This window comes from Phaethon lepturus, unplaced genomic scaffold (assembly GCF_000687285.1).
Source record: "Phaethon lepturus isolate BGI_N335 unplaced genomic scaffold, ASM68728v1 scaffold24846, whole genome shotgun sequence".
NCBI classification, from domain to species: Eukaryota; Metazoa; Chordata; class Aves; order Phaethontiformes; family Phaethontidae; genus Phaethon; species Phaethon lepturus.
Genome location: NW_010548617.1, coordinates 5221 through 7986, shown reverse-complemented (window position 1 = coordinate 7986; position 2766 = coordinate 5221). Strand labels below are relative to the sequence as shown.

The 2766-nt window shown below is 64.9% G+C and overlaps 1 protein-coding gene across 1 annotated transcript in view; it reads left to right on the top strand.

Moving 5' to 3' along the window:
* LOC104623072 (furin-like) overlaps positions 1-2766 on the top strand; it is a gene marked incomplete at its 3' end in the record, with an annotated part of 10799 nt that overhangs the window by 2846 nt on the left and 5187 nt on the right. The gene's annotated exons all lie outside the window — the stretch shown is intronic.

Below are 2766 nucleotides of genomic sequence, written 5' to 3'. Positions count from 1 at the left end.
GAAGGGGGGGGACCGGGTGCTTCTGGCAGTGCCCCAGTGAGAGGCCCTCAGGGTCCTTATCTGAGAGGATCCTGGCCTCAGCATGGGGTCTGGACACTGTCCTCGGAGGCGTGCTGTCCTGGCGTACTCCCTGCTCCACCGCTGCCTGTGGAGCCAGGACAAGCAAGCAGTCCCTGGGGCCAGCAGTCCCTCCAGCAGAGAGATGTCAGGACCCGTGCCTGGTGCCAGTGACCTTGAAGGGCACCCAAATGACAGTGTTGGGGGTGGTGGTCAGAGGAGAGGGACAGTTGCATCAGTGAGGCAGGAGCGTGGTGGTTTATGCCGCTGGGGCTGGTGCCGAGGAGGGGGCGCAGGCACTGCCTGCCCCAGCCTCGGGATGGGGAGCACTGGGAAGGGCCTGGGTGCTGGTGCCAGCCTTGGGCTGCTCTGGCAGGACAATGGGGATGAGCAGCCCCAGCCCAGGGAGGAGTGACCTTACCTCCCATACCCCTGGGCTGCAGGTCCCCGCTAGCCCCTGCTGTCATCTGGCACATCCCCTGCTCCCAGGGATGCAGGCAGGAGCATGGGCAGTCTGCTGGCCCTGGGGCTGGCCAAGCTGGCCGTGAGCGGTGGCAGGAGGGCACACAGGAGCGGTGAACTGGCACTGCTCTCCGCGGGATCAGCGCTGCCCTTGCTGAGGACAGGGACTGTGGGGATTAGGTTGGAAGCATGTGGGCTGGCTGGCTCCTGGCTGCCACCACAGTGTCTGTGCAGACCTAATCCAGTCGGATGACCAGGCAGAGCCACAGTCTGCTTGCAGGAACAATCAGAGCTCTGTCCTTACCCCCGGAGTGGGGTGAGGGGGTGCTGGGGGAGGGCAGCTCGCCTGCAGCTCGCTTTCCTCTCTGCCAGCCCGGTGCAGAGGCTTTTCACCTTGGCACTTCCCCAAATGAGCTGAGCTGCCAGAGGTCCTAGGCTGTACTGGGGGGACGCAGTGTGCTGCGGGGAACAGGCCCGGGTCTGTCCCCAGTGACACTTGTGGTGCTGGAGGTGCAATAGTGCAGGAGGAGTGCCCAGCTGCCGCTGGCACCAGGGAGCGCAGCCCCACGTGACGAGCACCACACCATGTCTTGGGGAGCTGGCATGGTCTGCAGCTTCTCTGAATGACACCAGCTGGCACGGTATGGGGTTGATTTGCACCGTCCCCTGCCGCAAGCTTGCTCCCCACCATGGTCCAAGGTCCAGGGGACGCACACAGGGCGGACCAGGGTCCTGAGCTGGCAGCGGGGGACTTTGACTGCCCCTTCCCTGGGGACTGACATGTGCTGGTGTGTGCTGGTGAGCTGCAAGCACCAGACTCCCCTGATGATGGAGCCATGGACACGAGTCCTGACCCTGGTGTTTGGCTCTTTCTGTCCTGTGCCACTAGTGCTGAGCTGCCACGAGTCAAGTCTGTTCCCTTTCCAACCCACGGAGCAGCTGGTGCACGGGGGCCATGCCATGGGGGGAGCCCTGGGGAGCGGAGCAATTCTCCTTCGGTGGGCTGGGGCTTGGCTTACTGGCACGTGGTTCCCACGAGCAGGGGTGGCGCAGGCCCAGCTCCAGGTGCCAGGGTGTGCTTCGCCCACCCCGCGGAGCGTGGAGGGGCTTCAGATGAAGTGCATGACTTGAAGAGCCACAGCCCAGATTTGCTGCCCCAGGGCTGAGGGTGCCGGTCAGCCGGGTGCACCTTTCTTCCCCTGCTTGGCTCCAGCTGACTGCGTGGCTGGCCAGGGTGGCGGCACATCTGCAGAGCTCTGATGAGCTTGGAGGTGTTCGTTAACAGCAACCCAAACTGGGGCGGTGGAGGGCCAGGTGTCCTCTCCCTCGTGTCCCTGCAGCCCTTGCAGCCCAGCCCTGTGGGTGACGGCACAGCCTGGGTAGGCCAGATCCTGCCTGCAGCCGCTGCTGAAGCGTTGTGGCTTCCAGTGGGGCAGGGTGGGTGCTCGGTCCCCTTTTCCCCAGCCCAGGCAGCCTGCTGGGCTGAGAGACCCTGGGCAGCAGGGGTGGGGCCGCTGCTGCCAGGCTAGCCCCCAGGACTTGCAGGAGGGGATAAGGAAATGACAGCACTGGAGAGAGTTTGGGGTTTAAAAATAACTGGCTGGGCAGCTGCATGGTCTCCTGGCCCAGCTGGGCTGTGCTGGAGTCCCGTCCTGCCCCAGCCCTGGCTGGGCTGTCCCTGCGTGCGTGGGAGCTGAGCTGCAGCCAGTGCAGCACGGCTCCTCGGCTGGTGGCTGCCTCTGCCTGGGGTCGGACGCCTGCGTGCCGCCTTGCTTTGCTCTGCTGCTGCTGGCTGTGTCCTGAGGTAGAGACCAGTGCTGGGTGGGTGCTCCGGTGGGGTGCTGGCCTGTGTTGCCTGGGGAGAAGGACTCTGCGAGTGGGCTGTCTGGAGGAGCAGAGACTGGCTCAGACCCTCCCTGCCCTGGCTGGGGCTGCCTTGGGAGTGGGGTCTGGAGCCCCCCTGCCCCCGTGCTAGCAGGGGGTGCTGGTTGGCTCAGGGAGAGGAGTGGCAGTTTTATCTGCTTAGGTTGGTGCCTCTTCCAGGCTGGCTGCAAAAGGCCTGTCCCTCTCTGCTGCTGCTTTCCCGGGGCCTCCCTGCCAGGGCAGCAGCTTTATTGGACGATTAGGGACTTACTGCCATGCGGGGACCTGTGGGAGGGTGAGGTGGGCAGAGGCCACATCACTGTGGCCTCAGGGTCTCCCCAGCTGCCTTGTCACAGGCTGGCCCACGCCCTCTCCTGTAGGGCC